At 46.8% G+C, this 21,212-nt stretch overlaps 1 long non-coding RNA gene across 1 annotated transcript in view; it reads left to right on the top strand.

Annotated features, from left to right (window-relative positions):
• The first annotated feature begins 241 nt into the window (after nt 1-241).
• LOC146074773 (uncharacterized) overlaps nt 242-21,212 on the top strand; it is a 38,455-nt gene continuing 17,484 nt past the window's right edge. The window contains exons 1-2 of the long non-coding RNA XR_014473454.1: nt 242-451; nt 1,776-1,867. This is a non-coding gene — a long non-coding RNA (uncharacterized LOC146074773). The remainder of the gene's footprint in view (nt 452-1,775; nt 1,868-21,212) is intronic.

Below are 21,212 nucleotides of genomic sequence, written 5' to 3' on the forward strand. Positions count from 1 at the left end.
ATCAGTTGGCAGGGAAGTGGAAGAAGGGGGCGTTAAATTCAGTTTAATGCTGAGCTTCAGATAGATCCTTCACTGGCAGAATTAATGTGCTGCTATATATAGAAGACTAGTGTTCCTAGGGGGAAACTTAATGATGCAATGACGTCACTGCAGGTCAGCTCCAGACTGGTGGAAGTCAGTTGCATGCATCTGGCTGCAGAATATTAGCAGGATGGGAAGGTACAGGGAGGGAATCACTGCCTGTACACCTAGAAACAAGCAGCTGTTATGCAATGCCTTGCAGCAGCGTCCAGCTTTACCCATACTCACTCCAACTATCCTCAGATTAATCATACATACATCTATATGGATACAAGATCCTGAAAATGAAAAAGAAAAAAAAAATGCCACATCTTCTACACTCATTAATGTCATCCTGATCTTATAGACTGGAAGGATCATGTGAAGAAAGGTATGTCCATATTGCATTTTTTTTAAAGCATTTGTTGTCACAATACTCTGGGTACTGTATATAAATTATTGTACAATGTGTCTGGCACCTTCTGCTGTTAGCACATAAAAGGATTCTGTGATCTGGTCCTTCACAGTCCTTTCCTAACTTGACATGTATATATAGACCGTGAAGATGCTGGCGTAAATGACAGTTCTGTCATCAAATGTAATTCCAATATCAGCACTTTGTTATTTAAACAATTCGGTGAAAGGTGCAGACACAATATTTTTTGTCATGAAAATATTGCTTTTCTTTCTCTGTGATGTTACCTGTTGGTTTGTATACTCCAGTTTCCCACCAGTTGCCATTCTGGTTTAAAATCAACATAAACAGCCTTATCAAATAAAAGAAAACATCACAAAGGCTTTTAACCTGTCTCCTGTGATTCTGTACAGATTGTTTCCAAAGGGACTTTTCTCTTTGATAAATACAGAGCTGTTCTGCGAGAGGTTCAAAGAAACCCCCATCAAATGTGACAAATCTGCTAGGGGCCATAATGAGAAAACATACAGTAAATAATCAAAACATACAGTATACAATAAGCACAGTTTACTGATTCAGAAAAGCATCTGCTAAACCTCAAATGTTTTTGCTTCAGATTTATTGACTAAGAAAATAAGAGGGGGGGGGGGGGGGGGCATAAAAGTAAGTGACCTCTATCTGTGCTTCATCATGCATTATCCAAAGATAGCTACAAATAAATAAAACAGGAGACATATAACGTGACAGAATAATAAAACATTTCTATCACTGCAACATAAATTCGGAGGATGTGTGTATCCTCCCTGCTAATTTGGTAATGCCTTAGAATAGTATTGTACCATCTACACAGTATATGGTTGTCTTCGTGTTCATGTCGTATGGCATAGTGAAAATAAATGAAAAACCTACAAATTTGATATTTAGAAATAGATTCTTTGGTTTGTCTGTTGGATGGACAGCTGAGTGCCTAGATCAGTAAACCTTGGACAGTTCTCTGAGCTATTTATCTTGTGCTTGGGATAAACCATGACATAGTTATCACCCTGATGGAAAATTATTCATGTTACGTGTAAAAAAAAAAAAAAAAGCCCAGTCTTCTAAGCTGTGTTGTGCAAAGCTAATTTGCTTCATAGCCTGTTGGTTGTAATTCAAATTATTTCCACAATGTTTACTTGCCTGGGTCATATGTTGTATTGTTGGAGCAATTAGTCATAGAGAAATTCAACGTAACCATAAGGCATATTCTCAAACATGGAATCATCAGTAATTTCAGACTCATTTTGTTCATATTTTATTGCAGTGCCGGAATTCATGACTCCTTTATACCCGCTACCTGAACCAAGTTACTGGGTAGGATGTGTATTTCCAACCCAAGCCTTAATGTCATCGCAGGTACAGTACATAGAACTGCATTGAATTTCTCAATATAATACATACTGTAGATGTTTTGGGGTCTTGATGAAAGGCTAGCGGCATACTGCATCTAGGTTAAAGATACACAGTAGAATTGTAGCCAAACCCATAATATTACTTGATTCTATTGAAATATATTATCCTCTTTTAGCTAATTGAGACACCTGTCATGAGATGTGGGAAAAGGTGGTACCTGAGGGACAGTCATCCTCACATTTCTGGTTGAAATGTGTTTGAGAAAAGGAGCACGTGAACAGTATTGTGTATTTAAATTCAGGTATCCTTAATATAATCAGGAGCCAATAATATCTGACGCAGCCTTACAGGAGTACTGTATATTGATGGGTAACATCTTTCATCTGATGCAGCAGCCACATATTATCACCACACAATGTGCATGCTTTCCTGATTTGGCCAAATAAAGGTGCAGACCGGGACATCAACATGTATCCGGAGCTTTTAAATACGTTTTTCAGCTGGGATATTTGATATTTTCATGCTCGATATTATAAGTGGGTCTAAAAAGTTAACCTTACACAAAAACGTAAAGCATTTTTTGAGAAGAAGAAAAACATTGTTTCCTGCTATGTAAGTTGTTATGACCTGTAGGCACATGTTCATGTAGTTCTTGGGCAGAGTCAATGTGACCTCTTCTCATTTGTCCTGCACTGTCATAGGTACCTGTTTAATGAGTACATATAAACATGCAGATTGGCCTGGCAAGAGTACTGTAGTAGGTGTTTCACACAAAATGCTTACAAAATACATCGCCAGAAGGTACGTACTGTTGTAAGGATGACCATGGCAGGGATGCAGGCGGTCAAAATCCTGCAACCAGTATCCCAATGGAGGGAATCCCAACAGGGGTCAGGTAAATATACTTACCTTCCCTGTGCCCCCTCCCCCCTAATCCTAACCCTCTCTTCCTGCAGCCTAACCCTACCCTCTTGTGCCTAACCTTACCCTCCTTACCCCTGCAGCCTAACCCTTCTAAGTGCCTAACCCTTCCTTCTCACAGCCTAATCCTAACCTCCCACAATCTAACCCTTGGTCCCCTCTAGTGGGTAAACCTAACCCTAACACTCCACCCCACCCCCGGCTAACTCTAGCCCACTCCACCTACTGTACGTCTGTTTGGGATTCCATCAGTATTTTGACTGCTAACATCCCGTCCCATCCACTACAGAACATACTTGAATCATAATAGGATATATTAATGGAATACTCAGAAAAGAGCCACTTAGCCCATCTAGTCTGCGCATGTAAACAAACACTTACACACTAGGGTCAGTATTTTATTTTTTAATGGGGGGAGGGACAATTAACCTACCAGTATATTTGGACCTACCCACAGTAAACCCACCCATGACCTTATTGTTGTGAGGCAGTAATGCTAACCATTACACCATCAGTGCTGCCATGATTATGTGGATGCTACCATTCCGGACTAAGCTACTTTACAACCTACTCAAATTGAGAAAAGCTACAGTAGAATATTAGGTACTTATGAGTTATCTGGGCGCCCGATATCGCATCGCATCGCATCGCATCGCATGCGACCATCGGATGCGATGACCCGATTTTTCCATAGGAATCAATGTTAAAATGGACTGAGTCCATTTTAACATGGAATTCAATGGGAAAAGGGGTCCTTTTCATACCCCTACTATCCAAGTGGGCATGGAGTTGGATATAAACCTGTGGCGAGCGTAGCGAGCCACCGAGCCCGAAGCGTGGCGAGCGAAGCGAGCCCCGCGAGGGGCCGGTATTCTGTGTCCCCTCGCGGGGCTCGCTACGCTCGCCACGCTTCGGGCTCGGTGGCTCGCTACGCTCGCCACAGGTTTATATCCAACTCCATGCCCACTTGGATAGTAGGGGTATGAAAAGGACCCCTTTTCCCATTGAATTCCATGTTAAAATGGACTCAGTCCATTTTAACATTGATTCCTATGGAAAAATCGGGTCATCGCATCGCATCGCATCCGATGGTCGCATGCGATGCGATGCGATGTGCCCGATCCGACCCGATTTAGAAATCGGGCGCCCAGTTAACTCACAAGTACCGAATATTATTTCAATTTAATAAACCCTTCAGTGAGCTAATATGTATAAATAATTGTAATGATATAACAGAAAAAAATATGCCAGGACACATTTTCTTATAAATTAATTGATGTTCCCTATTCTAGATGCAAATGTACAGTATGCATTTATTACATTTCAGTAAGGGAGATGTAATGTTGGAGTACTATGTGCCTAGTTGAGCATCAGTTTTACATTCAATAATTTTATATATATACTATATGGTATCAAATGCATATGTTTAAATGTAACATTTAGATTACATTTATATTAATTTGTTAAAAAAAAAAGTCTTGTGACATTTGTTTTTTTGCCAGATCCTTACATTCATTTACACACATTATCGCAATTCCATTGTAGGGTTTATTATAGTTATCTGTACTGGTTTGATGAGAGCACAATCATTCACAATTAACATGCAAGTGTTATCGTTTACAGTAGAAAGGGGATAGGTCACCGAAGTGCCCTAGAGGGGCGCCAGGGAGGAGTTGTCTTGCCAGAACTGCGGTTTCTAAAATTGGTAAGTCAAGCCCAAAAAATACAATATAAGAAAAGGGGATGTGAAACCGCGCTCGCTAAGAACATGCAACATGTGTAAATATAATGATTAAAGATTTATTAAAAAATAGGTATAGTTAAAATAATAAGATAAATCATATATCCATAAAAGTTGAAGGTACCACAAAAGTATAAAATGAGAGCAGGGATAGTCACCCACAGTTCAGCCGTGTAGTGTCCTGTGTGGAGGAACTATGGTGCCTCCGGATTATTGTCCCATTTGTGAATGCCAATGACAGGGGAAACTTGTTTTGGGAGAGGTGCTGATCTCCAACCCAGGGAGCGCCTGTTGTTGTGAGGTGCTCTACCTGGTATGCGTAGTAGTACTGTCCCTTGATTTCTGGCTGTGGAAATAAATTCTGGAGGCTGGGTCGGTCGCAGGGGATGAACAGTGAGGCATCTGGATATTCGGGTGTCCTTCCTCTCCTCCACCAACGCGTTTCGCTAAACAGCTTTTTCAAGGTGATGATTTCATATACTTCTTTAGTTCGCTGCTGGAAATTTGAGGTTAATTTACTAATTAGCACCTGGTTACTTGCGTGTGTTATTATTTCCGTTCAATTTGTGGTAATGTATCATCTGTATGGTATAAACTGTTACAGGAAATGTCTTAGGGCTCATTTAGGGGTAGAATTAGAAAAATAAATTATTTATTTATTTTTGCACACAAAAAAAAACACATTTCCTACATGAGCAGGAATACTAGAGAAATCTGTAAACACACTCTTGTGTACCATTGATCTGTGGGATCCGGTCATTAGGTCATTGACACAAGCATTAGGTCGACATGGGCAAGGTCGACAGTCAAAAGGTCAACCTGGGGTTTTCCACTGTTTTGTGAGCCGACATGTGCCGACAGGCGGTATTTCATGCCCTACCATCCACTAGGGCGTGGTGGGAGAATAAAATAGTGTGCCCAGGGATGTGGTGCACTTCAAACTGTGTCCATGTCGACTCTGTCAACATTCGGGTAAAAAAAGTGAAATCCCCCATGTCGACCTTTTGACTGTCGATCTTGCCCATGTCAACCTAATGCTTGTGTCAACCTAATGTCCTGTTGACCTAGTCCCATGTTGACCTTGACCCATGTCAACCTTGACCCATGTTGACCTTAATCCATGTCGACCATGCTGTCTGTCAACTTAATGGTGTTGACCCAATACTTGTCGACCAAAAGATCCACACTCTGAGGAAGAGTAACAAAAGCAGGCCGAGGTGTGTACATTTCTGCTGAGCATTGTAAGTGTGTGTGTCCATGTTATTGCCACACAATTAGACATGGACCCATTTACAGATATTTTTTGCAGTGGGTGTTTCGTTTGCAGTTGCTGAATGACTAATGCATTGAGGATGATGTCATCATAGAGGATTCAAATTGACTGACTTTATTATCCATCAGACTTAAATAATCGTGCAGTGAGCCATTTTCATTCTGTGACAGCACTGGCTTCACTATGATTAGGAGTGACTTCCCATTGGAAATACTATCTGTCAGTCACCTGGAGGCCAGGCAGTCCTATTTAAAGGTGTTTCATCCCCCTCAAACTGCAAGGCTTGGCTGTGAATAGCATAGAGTGTGCTTCCAGGAGAAGCCACTCCCTACCATTCTGACAGGCCTATCCGGCTTCTATGTAGAAGGGTACTAGCAGCCTCCTCCTACAAGGGGATACGGTCATTAGGTCTACAAAAATTAGGTTGACAGTCATTAGGTCGCAGTAACTAGGTTGACACATGAAATAGGTCGGCATGCATTAGGTCAACATGGAAAAGGTTGACATAAAAAGGCATGAGTAATTCTTTTTTTTTTTTTCAAAAGAAGGTGGTTATTCATTCTTTACTATCCAAGTGGGCAGAGATTGAGAATACAATAGTGAGCCGAGTGTAGCAAGGCAAAGTGGCCATGATTGTGCCGAAGCAATGGGACACCGCACACGTATAAGTTGTCTATTTCGATTGAAATCAACAGACTCAAAAAAACCATGAAACTCATGTCCACCTTTTTTATGTTGACCTTTCCATGTCGACATAATGCTTGTGTCGACATAATGACCATGTCCACCTAATGGATGTTGACCTATTTCATTTGTTGACCTAACAACTGTCGATCTAAGTTCTGTCAACCCTATGACCCATACTCCTTACAAGAAGGTTGGAGCCATCACTGCCATTCACATACAGTAACTGAATAGACATTTTCATCTGGGCTGTTTCAGGAAAGAAAATTCCTATTTCATTTGTCAAATCGAAAACTTGAAATGTGATTTTTGCATTTATGAGTGACTCAAGAAAGGGGCAAACATTTGGAGGTGAGTTCTATATACACACACACACACACACATACAACATATGTGACAGTACATATATAACAACATACTGTACATACATACATACTGTACATATATACATATTCATACCAATACATAAACACATACATACGTACAGGGCCGGTTTAAGGGACGAAAATAGCACATTTAAACAGTGGCATCACTAGTCAGGTGCGGGGGGGTGCGGCCCGCACCGGGTGTCACCAGTTAGTGGGGTGACACCAACATCAGCCGTGCTGCCGCACCCGCTTCCATGAAGAGGCATCTCTCATAGGCGTGCGCACGGGGGGTGCCGGGTGTACACAGGCACCTTCTAATGATCTGGCACCTCCCTCACACTCGCACGCTGCTAAATTCATCCACAGTGCCCTTTCTGGCCAGTGCTTGCCTGCCGCCTCCAGCCCATCATACAGCGCCATCGCGGCTGGGTCTGTACAGGGTGCTGCAGCGAAGGGGGCGGGCGCGCCGTGTGCTGCGCAGGGATGTGACGATAGAGGTGAGGGAAGAAAGGGCAGCAAAGGATCCTTTGCTGCCCTTTCTTCCCTCACCTCTATCGTCACATCCCTGCGCAGCACACGGCGCGCCCGCCCCCTTCGCTCAGAGTGACCGTACCTCACAGCTGTGACTTCTCACTGTGGTCACTCACTGTCTGTGTCTGCGGGCTGCAATCAACTGAGTGGTCACAAGGTATTCCTAAGTTAAAATGTCTGTCACTTAACTTTACAGTGGTGGCCGGTGGGCAGGAGCTGCTGCAGCAGTAACTGAGTGTCTGCTGCAGGCAGCATGTTAGGGGAGAGAGGGCCAGGGGGGGCCCCGGAGGAAAGATGAATGTTGCTGCCCCCTCCACAAACATATATATATATATATATATATATATAAAATATTTAAAATGCATACATAAGTGGCCAGTGATATACATGCCCAGTAGGCAGCAATAAACACGCCCCTCAAATTGTGCACCCTCAAATAAGATGGCCTGCGCACGCCTATGGCATCTCTCCTTCCCCTCACTATTCGCCGCTTCAGAGGGGAGGGGAGAAGAGCGCTCAGCACGGGGCGCATATTTCCTAGTCCTTCCCATTCATTATGTCTATGAGTCTGTCTCTGTCTGGGCCATCAGCCAATCAGAGCTTGCGGGCCGGAAGCCAATCAAGAGCCAGCCCGCAAGATATTGGCTGACAGGGAAAGACTCATAGACACAGTGAGGGGGAAGGAGATATGCGCCCTGCGCTGAGCGCTCCCCTCCCCTCTGAAGCGGCGTGGCGGCTGCAGGAGACAGGACAGCAGGCCAGGGGGACACCGGACTGGGGTGTGGGCAGGAGGAGCATGTACCCCCCCCCCCTACCCAGCAGCAGCAGCAGCAGCAGCAGATGGAGACAGCAACAATGGTGGGTTGCTGGTGGGAAATTCTGGCACTGTGGGGCATATGTGTTTCTGGCACTGTGGGGGCATATCTGGAACTGTGGGGGCATATGTGTATTTGGCACTGTGGGGGCATATGTGTATCTGGCACTGTGGGGGCATATGTTTAATGGACATCACAGAGTGTGGTGTATCGTGTAATTAGCATTGCGGTGTGGGGCGTGTAACTGGCATCACGTGTGCGGCATTATGTGTAATTGGCATTACGTCATGTGCAATGGGTATAGTTCGCTAAAATGTGCAATCTGCAGGTACACAATACAATCATGGTACAGACCATGCCCCCTTCTGATAGACCACACCCCCAATTGTCGGCGCGCCTCCGCCGCTCACAAGCTTCCGCTCTCCGTCTTCCAGAAAAAGTTGGCGGAAGGGGGGGGGAGGGGGGGTGACACCATGAGTTCCTACACCGGGTGACACCAACCCTAGTGACGCCACTGCATTTAAATAGTGTTTACAACAGCCTTTCTCAGTTCTCAGCACCCCTAACAGTTTATATTTCCCAAACCACATAGAAAGTTTCAAAAGTGTTACCACCAACTGCTACAATATAACGTCCACCAAGTGACCTGCAAAACATGATTGTTTTGGTGGGATGCGGTCAGCATCACAGCAGCCAAGATGCCATTTAACAGACCGACAAAGGCATCCCTACTGCCAGCAGAACACAGGGGAAGGTGGATTTAGGTTTAGGCACTAATGGGATGACTTAAGTTTAGGCTGCAAGGAGTAGACGGTTATCTAGATGCGGCGAGGGGGGGTTAGGTTTAGGCACTTAGGAGGGGGTTAGGGTTACACTGCAGGCCTGGGGATACGGGGGTTAGGTTAGGGACTAGTGGGCAGGGTTAGGGCAAGGGGAGGAAGGGTTAGGGTTAGGCTGGGAAGTTTAGGGTGAGCTGGGTAGGGGGAGAAGGTTACCTTTCTCATGGAGCCCCTCTCGCGATTTACCGTATCTTGATGCAGGAGTCAGTCTATTGACTGCCGGCATCCTGAGCGCTGGGATATCATTTGTATCCCTTTATAGTCCAAATTACCAAAATTAGTAACCACTGGTTTACAGAATACATTATTTAATACTTTAATACTTTAAGTATTGTTTTTTAACCAGTTATTTATATACAGTAGCTCATACATATTCTGCAGTGCTATACAGAGAATTACATAAGTCCCTTCCCCAGTGGGGCTTACAATCTATATTCCCCACCAGCATTCACGTTAGGGTTTATTTTCTTTGGAGCCAATAACCTACCCGAGTACCCCGGGTGCAGTAATACTAACCATTACACTGTCTGAGCTACGTAATTATACCAATTATACCAATATGTGGTGGTAACAGATGTGGAGCTGCTGCACAGTCCAACATTTAAATAGTGAAGTCACACCAAGTGCCAGTGGAGTCAACGTTGATATCAAGGTTTATCTTCAGAATCCATTATGTACTGCATATTATTTGAATACACCATGATCATAGTACATTGCAATAAAATCCTGCCCCTATTTGCATGAGTTCCAGTATTTTTTAACTCTGTTATGCAGAAATACTTGACATCTCTCCTGATACAGGTTTTCCTAGGGGAGAACTGACTGAGTGTATATCCAAGGAGTCCTGGGCCCTTATTCAGATCTGATCACAGTACAAATTTTTTCTCAAAATGGGCAAAACCATGTGCACTGCAGCGTATAGAGAGAGTTAGATTTGTGTGAGTCATTTTGTTTCTATGCAGGGTAAATACTGGCTGCATTATTTTACACTGCAATTTAGATTTTAGTTTCAACACACCCCAACCAAATGTAACTCTCTCTGCACATGTTACATCTGCCCCACCTGCAGTGCACATGGTTTTGCCCATTTTGAGAACAAATTTGTACTGCGGTCAGATCTGAATAAGGGCCCTAATGTAGTTCAACAGACATTGGCCAGAGCCATTAGGAAAGTAAAATTTTTAAGAGCTTGATGCATATGGGCACATCATAGCCCAATAGGATGTACTAAGGTTGCTGTGCCATGGTGATATAGGGTGATGGGAAAGAGGCAGAAAATGAATATGTCCTTATGCCAGATGGTACTAGAGATGTGCGCAAACCCCTGTGTTTTGGTTTTCATTCTAATTTATCACTGTGTTTTGACTTTGCCAAATTCAGCCTAAAGGTGCCCATACACTTATCCGATTTGGGCTGATTTTGCCAGATCCCGACGGATCGGGCCAAGAAATCGGCCCAAATCGAATGTATTTGACATCCCACAGGACCCAATGTGCATCGGGTCGGACCCTACAGATCAACCTGCTGCAGGTTCAATCTGTACGATCGGACCCATCAGCGGCACATCGCAGGTGCTTTTCAGCACCCTCAGCCAATCAGCGGCCGGCCTGTCTTTTGAAAAAAAAATTCATTCTGCTGCCACAGGTCCGCTCAGCAGCCACTGCGAACTGCCCGCCTTGGGGCTGCACCCATGTCCCCCGGGCACTCAGCTCAGCACAGCATGGACCCCGCCGCTGGCCAGGGTTTTTTTTTATTTATTACTCTCCTGCATCCACAGCTCCCCGGGAATTGACATGGGATAAAAGCGGCACATCAAGCGCCAGGAGAGCGCAGAGGAAATTGGGTGCAACTTGTCCTTATTAAAAATGTAAACTTCTTCTTAAATCCTTTGTGAGGGGTTTCAGTGAATAGCAGTTTTCAGCTAAGTTTATTCATTTGTTAAGGATAAATTTGTCATTAGAACCGCTATAATTTATTACTCATTTGTTTACAGAGCATAACATTTTCAATAAGCAGTGTTAGAGAGACTACACTGTTTTATGATGTGGAAATCTGTTCTCTGATATGTTCTTTCGAAATGGAAGGAAACCCAAATCAGTGCATTAAATATGGAGTAAAAAGAGCACTCCAACCTCCAAACGATAACCAGTACAAGTGATGCAGGTCTAGATTGGTAGTGCTTCACATTTCCGATACTGGTAAATCAGCCAGCATTGCATCCCCCATAGAAACCTATGGGGGTTGCAGCTGGTGGCAACAATGAAAGGAATGCAGCAGTATCTGAACAGGAATACGCTGTGGTCCCTCCATCATACATGCGTGGTACTTAATATTTGCAGCTAACTCCCAAAAATTGGTGTTTTTAGGGATATAGCCACAAATATACGTTGATAAATAATCCCCTATGTACTAAGCCTGGGATGCCAGGACTTCAACACAAATCTTTTGCTGGTATTAAACTATGGAAGCCTATAGTCTTCTTTCCACGGTCATAGCTGAGAGGGCGTGGGGGTACAAATAGACTGTGCTGCACACACTTGCAATAACAACGGTGTGGGGCAGCACATCAGTATCGCAAGTCCCCTTAACACTGTGCAATTTAGCTAACTTTCCTTAGGATTTTGACTATACTGTATGTAGGCAAAATGTAGGGCATGGGGAAGAGTTGTTAACACATATTAGTAACAATTCACATTACACAACACACAGGATTATGCACACCGCAATGCCCATTTCATATTGTGCCACACCGTGATACCCATTACATATTATACAACACACTGTAATGCCTATTACATATTATGCCCTACACCGTAATGCCTATTACATATTATGCCACACAACGTAATGCCTTTTACACATTATGCAACACATCAAAATGCCTATTACATATTATGCCACAAGCCATAATGCCTATTACATATTATGCCACACACCATAATGCCTATTACATATTATGCAACATATAATAATTCCTATTACATATTATGCCACATGCCATAATGCTTATTGCGGTACTCTTTACCTACCACGGCGCCCATCGCGGACATCGCGGCCATCGCATGCACTAAAAAACGGGTGCGACGCGATGCCCGCGATGCCCGCGATTTCCCATAGGGAACAATGTTAAAAGTGTGATTGGACGCGATTTGAGTGTTCAATGCCTCAATGCCCGCGATTTTTCTGTCACACGTAGCCGCGACGGAGCGCGGCGGGTACAGTACTCACCCGTCCGCGCCCGCCGCCGGCTAGCGTGTGCAGGCTCCGGTCTGCGGTGTGCGGGTAGCGGCAGCTCTGGGTAGGGATGGCAGCAGTAGTGGTGCCGGGAGGCCGGCGTCGCCATCTTGGTTGAGGGCAGGAGACAGATTGGCCCAGAGTGGAGGTTCCCTCCTCATCCTGTGCTGACAGCCAATGGCAGCCATCCCCTGGGGATATAGGGGATCTGCCTAGGCTGTTCAGTGTCAGTGCAATGAGTCTTTGGAGTCATTCACAACTCCTAGCTGATTCCCGGATCCTGGCTCTTTCTCTCCTGACTCTGGTGCCTTGCTCCCTGCATCTTGCTACAAGGAAGTTTTCTCCTGACACCAATGCTGCAAGTCCTACCTAGTGCTTGTTCCTGCTTGTGTCCCAGAATTACCCTGCACAGCTTCCCGCTGTCCTCCTTCATACAACTCATTCATTCCATCATCTTTCAGTCATCCGGATCCATTTCTTCTGTCATCAAATCAACCTCCTTCCGGATCCTCATCTATGTACTCTGGCTCACCAAGTATACGTTTCCAGATTTCCCTGCCCGTTATTAGTATTGTGCTGGACTCTATTTAATTTATTCCAACTGTCACTTAAAGAAGTATTTGAGTGAAGTTTATCATTTATGAAATCCGTTATTAAACCTGCACGTTTCAATCCTACTCCTCCTGGTCCGTCTCCGGTTCCTGTGCACCACACGACTCCATCCAGCCCTTTAGCCGTGACAGTTTGCACTGACCCGATGGAATCGGGTGAAGCACAGGCCTCCATGACGGATGTTCTTCAAGGCATCATGGCTCGATTGGAACAAGTAGAGACTACCCAGCGTCAAGTGGCTCAATTTCTCCAGACCCTGTCATCACCTCAGGCGGCTCCCTCAGTTTCAGCAGCACCAACCTCCGGAGCTTCGGCCCCTGCTGCTCCCCCTGGGCCAGCTGCTCCTCACCAGCTACACCTGTCAACCCCTAGTAAATATGACGGGTCCCCGAGGGGGTGTCGAGGATTCCTGAATCAATGTGACGTCCATTTTACCCTCCAGCCTTCCAATTTCCCCTCTCCCAAGACTCGGGTGGCTTACATCGTGTCCCTACTGGCGGGTCCAGCCCTGGAGTGGGTGTCCCCCCTTTGGGAGCGTGCGGATCCCATCCTCAATAACTATGAAGAATTTGTGGCCTCCTTCCGTCGCATCTTCGACGAGCCTGGCAGAGTGTCCTCCGCAGCCACGGAGATCCTAAGGATTCGTCAGGGCAGTCGCCCAGTGGGACAATATGTCGTACAATTTCAAACCCTGGCTTCCGAACTCAGATGGAACGAAGAGGCTCTCGTTTCTGCCTTCTGGAACGGCCTAGCCGGGCGCATCAAGGACGAGTTAGCAACTCGCGATTCTCCTTCCACCCTGGCTGAACTCATTTCATTATGTAACAAAGTCGATCTGCGACTCCAAGAACGCCAACTTGAGAGGAATCGCTCTGATCGCCTTCGCCCTCGATTTCCTTCCAATGTCGCACCAGCCTCCAAACCAACCCCGCCTCCTGCGGTGTCAACAGATGAGCCCATGCAAATCAACCGCTCCCGTCTCTCTCTCGAAGAGAAGTCCCGAAGACGGCGAGAGAATCTATGCATGTACTGTGGCTCCTCAGCTCACTTATTGGCTTCCTGCCCGCTGCGGCCGGGAAACGACCGCTCCTAATCTCCCCGAGGGAGGTCCGATTAGGAGTCTTGCTTCCATCTCCCTCTTCTTCTGATTCCACCATTCCGGTTACCCTTGTGTGTCCCCAAGGGAGAAAAAGAGTTCAGGCCCTATTGGACTCTGGAGCAGCGGGAAACTTCCTTTCTTCTTCTTTTGTTACCCAACATGCCCTGCCTGTGCAACCCCTGGATCACTCGCTGGTCCTCACTGCAGTGGATGGGAGTCGAATTCGTAGTGGACAAATCACCCATCAGACCACCCCGGTGACACTGCTCATAGGAGCTCTACATCAAGAGACCCTCGAATTCTTCATTCTTCCACAGTCCTCACACCAAATGGTCCTGGGCCTTCCCTGGCTCTCCAAACATAACCCACACATCGATTGGACCAATATGGAGGTCAAGGCCTGGGGAACAGATTGCCAGTCTACTTGCATTCCTCAGATCCTTCCGGTCTACCAGACCCATCCACAACGTGAGGGTAACTGTCCTTCATCCTCTTCAGCTCCACCCTTGTCGATACCCGCACCATATCGTTCATTTACAGATGTATTCAGTAAAGGTGGTGCCGACACCCTGCCTCCTCACCGTCCTTGGGACTGCCCGATAGAGCTGGTGGCCGGGAAATTCCCTCCTCGTGGCCGCATCTATCCCCTGTCGCTACCTGAGACTGAGGCCATGTCCTCGTACATTCAAGAGAACTTAAACAAAGGTTTCATTCGACCATCTACTTCTCCGGCCGGGGCCGGGTTTTTCTTTGTGAAAAAGAAAGATGGCGGTCTTCGGCCATGTATCGACTATAGGGGCCTGAACGACATCACCATTAAAAACCGCTATCCCTTACCCCTTATCGCAGAACTATTCGACAAGATCAGAGGGGCAGCAATCTTTACTAAATTGGACCTGCGAGGGGCCTACAATTTGATCCGGATCCGTCCAGGTGACGAGTGGAAGACGGCTTTTAACACGCGCGACGGCCACTATGAATACCTGGTGATGCCCTTCGGCCTTTGTAACGCCCCCGCTGTCTTCCAACAGTTTGTAAATGATATCTTTCGGGACTTGCTGTACCACTCCATCGTAGTCTATCTAGACGATATACTCATCTTCTCTCCAAATCTCCAACTTCACAGACAGACAGTGTCCGAAGTCCTACGACGTCTTCGCCAAAATCAACTGTTCTGCAAGTTGGAGAAGTGCGTTTTTGAGGTCACGTCCATTCCATTCTTGGGTCACATTCTCTCCGCCACTGGGATAGAAATGGACCCAGAGAAGGTGAGAGCCATCCAAGACTGGGCAGCCCCCACAACACTCAAAGGAATTCAGAGATTCCTAGGGTTCTCAAACTATTACCGGCGATTTATCCGGAACTTCTCTACTATCGCTGCTCCCCTCACTGCTCTCACTTGCAAGGGAGCTGATCCAAGCCGATGGTCGCCAGAAGCATCCTCTGCCTTCCAGCAGTTAAAGAGAGCATTCATGACGGCACCAATCCTCCTCCAACCAGACCTCGACAGGCCCTTCATTCTCGAGGTGGACGCATCCTCGGAAGGGATCGGGGCCATCTTGTCACAAAAAGGTGAGGATCAAGAATTACACCCTTGTGCCTTCCTCTCCAAAAAATTCCTCCCAGCAGAGAAGAATTACCCCATCGGGGAACAGGAGTTGCTTGCAGTCAAAACTGCGTTAGAGGAGTGGCGATACCTTCTGGAGGGGGCACGACATAAGATCACCGTGTATTCAGACCACAAAAATCTGTCCTTTCTTAAACAGGCTCAGTGCCTTACTGCCCGCCAAGCCCGTTGGGCCATGTTTTTTGAACGCTTTGATTTCCAAATTAAATTCCGACCTGGAACCACGAATACTAAGGCAGACGCTCTATCCCGCTCCTTTGAGACGACCTCTGACCTAGAGACACCTCCTCGTCCAATCCTCGATCCGCTGGTCTTCGCCCAAGTAACCGTACAGCCATCTCCTCCTCCAGGTAAAACGTTCGTTCCCCCCGAACTTCGCAAGAAAATATTGTCATGGGCACATTCTTCCCGCTTCGCAGGGCACGCAGGAGCACAAAAGACCTTGATGTTCCTGTCACGTTCTTATTGGTGGCCAACCATCCGCCACGACGTAACCAACTTCGTTGCCTCTTGTGTAAGATGTGCTCAGCATAAAGTGCCCAGAACAACTCCCGCTGGTCCTCTCCGCCCTCTAACCATTCCCACAGAACCATGGACCCATCTGTCAATGGACTTCATTTGCGAACTACCTCCCTCAAAAGGTCATACCGCAATCTGGGTAGTGGTCGACCGATTCTCGAAAATGGTCCATTTTTTCCCACTAAAAGGTCTCCCCTCTGCTCCAGTCCTGGCTCAGCTATTCATCTCAACCATTTTTAAACTTCACGGACTGCCCAAAGAGATTGTATCCGACCGCGGAGTACAGTTCGTTGCAAAGTTCTGGAGAGCTCTCTGTGCCGCGGTACAGGTCAAACTCAAGTTTTCCACTGCCTTTCATCCCCAGACCAACGGCCAGACAGAACGGGTGAATCAAGACTTGGAGGCCTTTATCCGACTGTTTGTCTCGTCTTCCCAAGATGACTGGGTGGATCTTCTCCCGTGGGCAGAATATATGCATAACAACTCCTATCACTCTTCCTCCGGAACCACCCCCTTCTTTACAGTATTCGGCAAACATCCACGATCTCCGGATTTCTCAGAATTATCCTCTTCCGAAGTTCCTGCAGCAACCACTTCATTACAACGCTTTGCTAAAATCTGGTCGGATGTCCACACCGCTCTTCTTAAATCTTCCGCCCGATACAAGAGGATGGCAGACAGGAAAAGAAGGGCAGCGCCCAGATTGAAAGTCGGAGACCGGGTATGGCTGTCTACCCGCCATATACGCCTCCGTCTGCCCTCTATGAAGCTGGCTCCCCGGTTCATTGGGCCATACCCTATCATCCAAGTCATTAATCCTGTCGCTTATAGACTTCAACTTCCTCCTTCCCTAAGGATTTCGAATTCCTTCCATGTGTCCCTCCTCAAGCCTTTAAGGTTGAACTCTTATCAAAAGAAGATTCCCAAACCGCCCAAGATTAACTCCGAAAGTGGGGCTGAATTCGAGGTAAGACGCATTATAGACTCTCGTTGCCGCAATTCTCGTACCCAGTATCTGGTGGAATGGGTTGGGTTTGGTCCCGAAGAGAACTCTTGGGTGGATTCCATTGATTTGCACGCTCCAAAACTGGTAAAGCAATTTCTCCAGAGAAATCCGCACAAGGCCCATAGGCGCCCTGGGGTCACCCTGAAAAGGGGGGGTACTGTCACACGTAGCCGCGACGGAGCGCGGCGGGTACAGTACTCACCCGTCCGCGCCCGCCGCCGGCTAGCGTGTGCAGGCTCCGGTCTGCGGTGTGCGGGTAGCGGCAGCTCTGGGTAGGGATGGCAGCAGTAGTGGTGCCGGGAGGCCGGCGTCGCCATCTTGGTTGAGGGCAGGAGACAGATTGGCCCAGAGTGGAGGTTCCCTCCTCATCCTGTGCTGACAGCCAATGGCAGCCATCCCCTGGGGATATAGGGGATCTGCCTAGGCTGTTCAGTGTCAGTGCAATGAGTCTTTGGAGTCATTCACAACTCCTAGCTGATTCCCGGATCCTGGCTCTTTCTCTCCTGACTCTGGTGCCTTGCTCCCTGCATCTTGCTACAAGGAAGTTTTCTCCTGACACCAATGCTGCAAGTCCTACCTAGTGCTTGTTCCTGCTTGTGTCCCAGAATTACCCTGCACAGCTTCCCGCTGTCCTCCTTCATACAACTCATTCATTCCATCATCTTTCAGTCATCCGGATCCATTTCTTCTGTCATCAAATCAACCTCCTTCCGGATCCTCATCTATGTACTCTGGCTCACCAAGTATACGTTTCCAGATTTCCCTGCCCGTTATTAGTATTGTGCTGGACTCTATTTAATTTATTCCAACTGTCACTTAAAGAAGTATTTGAGTGAAGTTTATCATTTATGAAATCCGTTATTAAACCTGCACGTTTCAATCCTACTCCTCCTGGTCCGTCTCCGGTTCCTGTGCACCACACGACTCCATCCAGCCCTTTAGCCGTGACATTTTCCATAGGAAACAATGTTAAATGGGCCACAGAGCCCAAATAGTCCCCCTGAAGTCTGAAATGGCCCCCACAATCGTTAACGCCACCCCACGATCAACGTGAACCCGAAGCGTGGCGAGCGCAGCGAGCCCGCGAGGGGCGGCGGTACGCGTCCTCCGACCTTTTCATACCCCCACTATCCACGTCTGCGTGGAGTTGAGAATAGAATAGTGTGGCGAGCGCAGCGAGCCACCGAGCCCGAAGCGTGGCGAGCGCATCGAGCCCCGCGAGGGGACGCGGATACCTTCACAGGTAAACGCGTCCCTTCGCGGGCTTCACAGGTATCCGCGTCCCCTCGCGGGGCTCGCTGCGCTCGCCACGCTTCGGGCTCGGTGGATCGCTGCGCTCGCCACACTATTCTATTCTCAACTCCACGCCGACGTGGATAGTGGGGGTATGAAAAGGTCGGAGGACGCGTACCGCCGCCCCTCGCGGGCTCGCTGCGCTCGCCACGCTTCGGGTTCACGTTGATCGTGGGGTGGCGTTAACAATTGTGGGGGCCATTTCAGACTATTAGGGCTCTGTGGCCCATTTAACATTGTTTCCTATGGAAAAATCGCGGGCATTGAGGCATTGAACACTAAAATCGCGTCCAATCACACTTTTAACATTGATCCCTATGGGAAATCGCGATGACCGCGATGGACATCGTGGGCGCCGTTCTAGGTAAAGAGTACCCTTATTGCATATTATACAACACATTGTAATCCTTTTACATTTTATGCCACATAACTGCCACTTACATACAAGCTCATCATCTGGATTTAGATGCTTGTTGCCAGTAGTTACATGCTTACTGCCAGGGGTTTCTTGCTCAATGACAGGGGTTACATGCTCATTTCCAGGGGTTTCATCTCTTTGTCTCGGGGTTACATTCTCCTTGCAGTGGGTTTCATTGCTCGTTGCCGGGGGAGATTACATGCTCATTGCCAGGGGGAGTGACACACTTGATGACCAGTGGGAATTACATGTTCATTGCTGGGGGGGTTACATGCTTTTTGCCATGGGGAAGTTACATGCTTGTTGCCCAAGGGGAATTACTTATTCATTGCTCAGTGGGAGTTGTACTCCTTTCACAGGGGGGGCGGGGGTGGGGGTTACATACTCATTGTCCAGGGGGAGGTACATGCTCATTGCCTGGTGGAGATACAAGCTCATTGCCCAGGGGCAGTTACATGCTCATTGCCCAGGGGGTGTTACCTGCTCATTGTCTGGGGGTGCACAGTGCATTCCAGCGCTTCTGGTATCCACACTTCTGGTATCGCTGGGCACTCTGCACTCATTTGTCAGATACTAGAGGTGCAGGAGCACCTCTAGTGTCTGTCCCCAACCAGGTGTCAGTCATCTTTGGAGTGGCGCAGGGTCTCTGTATGCGGACAGAGACTCTTAGCCAATGAGGCGCTGCTCCACGCCGCCCGGCTCCTGTGATTTTTTATTTAATTATTTAAATGTAAGGATCTGGGCTGAGGTTCCAGTGGCCACATGGGTGGATGGCCTCCCGGTAGCTTCAATAGGCAATCTGCAACTGGTACTGGGAGTTGACATCCTCTCTCCTCACATATGTGGATGCCCAGCAGGGAATCCTATAAGAAGCTGCTGAGCAATGACAGCAGAGGAGTTCTGCAAAGGAGTGATCAGCAGCCACTGTGGTCAAAGCTCAGCAGACCCCTACATACCCCCCTCCCCCCACCCATAAAGAGTGCATATATTGAGCATAATTCATTATCACTCGGAATGGAGCGAATTCAGCCCGGTTTTGGTGTTTGGGGATCTGCTTATTTGCGCATTGGCAGACTCGGTGGGTCATTCAATGCAGGTATGGAGGGCCGGAGCCGCTCTGCCTCATCCCTGCATCCTGCCCTGCACTATCACCCTGCCATCTCTTCAGCTACAACCAGAGCACTCACCAGAGCACTGTCACTTTATTACAGCAGCAATGGTAGAGAACGGAGACAATGGAGGAGGATGCCCTTTCAGGACTAGATGCCCAGCGCCAACTGACTCTATTGTCTCCGGGTGTTCTGTCCTTGCTATGGCCACATAATGTAAAAGGATACATTCAGCCAATATTCCGATATTCATTTTTGAAGGCATATTATTAGCAAGTCCTGAAGGTCTGCTGTAAATATATGTCCTAATAATGGTGTCAGCAATAGCATGTATATTTAAACTATAACAGTCTAGGTTCCCCTAAAATCACCATCAGTGCCATGGGAAATCAGGGAGGCAACATGGCAACGCTAAGCAGTATCCAGGTATGTCACTATAACAGCTTTAGTTCAGTCAGAATAATAGTAAAACCCACAAGGAAATCAGGCCCACAAAAAAGTGTGGCCCCTGCCTGCAGATACATGTATTTATTCACATTGTGACCCTGCTAGGAAGCAAGTACTGTTGTTCTGTTATGTTTTCTCAAAGTTCAATTTACTACTTGAGGGACTAGATTCCCTAAGTGCCAACATGTCCAAGCATTGATTGACTGGCAAGTATTGTCTGGCAAGTATAAATAGAACATAATTGATTTTACTGTACATTTTTTACCCTGGAATATTCAACATATTATACTGGGTGCAGGTTGTGTAGTGGACCAGGGATTCCCCACCATCATAGGTGTGTGTGCACAGGACATTCTGTAGCGGAAATTCATCCTACTCTCCACAGATAACAAAAAGTTCCTTTGGACCACAAAGCTTGCGTTTCAAATGACTCGAAGTCACCGGGTTCATTATAGAGTCACTAGATAGTCATAATATTCAAAGTCCATTTGTCCAAATTCATAAATAGGTCTATCATCACACTGATAAAGACATAAAAAAGGGATAACAATACATATATTACATAAAAACACAAGAAGCATCACCTAAAACAAATCAAAACAAATCATTTCATCTCAAATTCCCCATTGAGACCCTGAGACATTAATGTACTTAATTTATGTATTCACCTCATCTTAGGGTGCCCATACATGGTGCGGTAGCACCGTGCGATGCAATGCCTACTCCCGTGGGCATCACACAGTACAAAAAGTACTGTGCTGCACATACTTTTTGTACTGCCCGCGGATCGCATCGCAAGCAAATCGCATGTG

The sequence above is a fragment of the Crinia signifera genome, chromosome 4 (assembly GCF_055691185.1).
Source record: "Crinia signifera chromosome 4, ASM5569118v1, whole genome shotgun sequence".
Taxonomy (NCBI): domain Eukaryota; kingdom Metazoa; phylum Chordata; class Amphibia; order Anura; family Myobatrachidae; genus Crinia; species Crinia signifera.